Source organism: Microtus ochrogaster, chromosome X, assembly GCF_000317375.1.
Source record: "Microtus ochrogaster isolate Prairie Vole_2 chromosome X, MicOch1.0, whole genome shotgun sequence".
Taxonomy (NCBI): Eukaryota; Metazoa; Chordata; class Mammalia; order Rodentia; family Cricetidae; genus Microtus; species Microtus ochrogaster.
The window spans coordinates 39,968,347-39,969,716 of NC_022026.1; the positions used below are offsets into that span (position 1 = coordinate 39,968,347).

Below are 1,370 nucleotides of genomic sequence, written 5' to 3' on the forward strand. Positions count from 1 at the left end.
TCACACTCTGCTTCCATTATCCATTGTCTAGCCCTACATCTTGCTCCGTATCCTGAATCCCATGCAACTCTCTATGTGACTTTATCCCTCCATCTGTCTGGCTTGTGTTGGGCTCAGGCACTGGAAAGCCTCAAGAAGAGCTGCAAGGGTTTCAAGCATCCACGTGTTTTCACTCCCTCTCTTGGGTGTCACTCCGGGTCCAACCTCTTGCCAGTAGCACCAGCACACAGTTTTCACTGGCACATTCTCTTGCCCTTCCCCTCCACCACACAAGCAAATGAGCATGTTTCCTGTGTTCCCTTGATTCTGCCTCATCTCTAGAAACAGCTCCTTTACCAGCACAGTTTTTGTTTTGTTTTGTTTTGTTTTAACCTCAGCATTCGGGCATTTGTACTCCTCAGTCTACAGCACCTGCCCTTCCTGGTATTTCCTCCACAACACCCAATCATTTTTCTTTAAAATCTTACCATACTTAATAAATGTATGTATGAATATCCATATTTGGATACTTTAATACCTGTCACCTGATCTGAAAGTATCTTATATCTCCCACAGGACCTACGGTTGATTTGCTAATAACAATTAAATTCATTGATTAAAGGGTAGAAAATAATCACCACTGTAGAAAAAAAGACCAGAGCACTTCATGAAATAAATCATAATTTAAAACACCAATGTTAACACTAACTATCCTTTCAGGTATCATTTATATAATTCATTACTGGCGAAGTTTCCTTGACTTGTAGAGCACCCGAGACCATGAGGAGGAGACATAGCATTCCCTCCTGAGTGTGAAGACGGTTCTAGGTGCCACTTTCCTGGAGCTGCCTCTTTCAACTAAGGATCGTTCTTCTCTCCCTTTGGGAGAGGGAGAGGGAGGGAAAAAAGAAAAAGAAAAGCCAAAAGCAAAAGCAAACAAAACAAACCCCAAACAAACCAAATAACAAAACAAACAAACAAACAAACAAAAAAACAGTGTTAACCAGGCACAGTCATGCACACCCGGAGTCCCAGCACTCTGGCGGCTGAGGCAGGGATGGAAATTGGGTTACAAAGTCAGTTCCACATCAGCCTGGATAACATAGAAAGACCCAGTATTAAATACAAGCGAATAAATAAACAGTGCTAATGTGGGAAATTTGTAGATGAAAAACACAACACACATGAAGGAGAATGCTTGAAGGTATAAAAAATATGTGTATGAAATAAAAATAAAAATTTTTAAACAACTAAAGGTCTGGTCAGAACCAAGAGAGCAACAGAAGTTCCAGACCATGAACTTGTGGGGCTTGTGTATGCCAAGGTCACCAAAATGTGCTCCTTCTGTTCCTCTACTGTAAAAATATATACTTGACATTTCCAAGAAAAGA

At 40.9% G+C, this 1,370-nt stretch overlaps 1 pseudogene; it reads left to right on the forward strand.

Annotated features, from left to right (window-relative positions):
• Positions 1-683: 683 nt before the first annotated feature.
• Positions 684-889, forward strand: LOC113457460 (annotated as a pseudogene).
• The last annotated feature ends 481 nt before the right edge of the window (positions 890-1,370 follow it).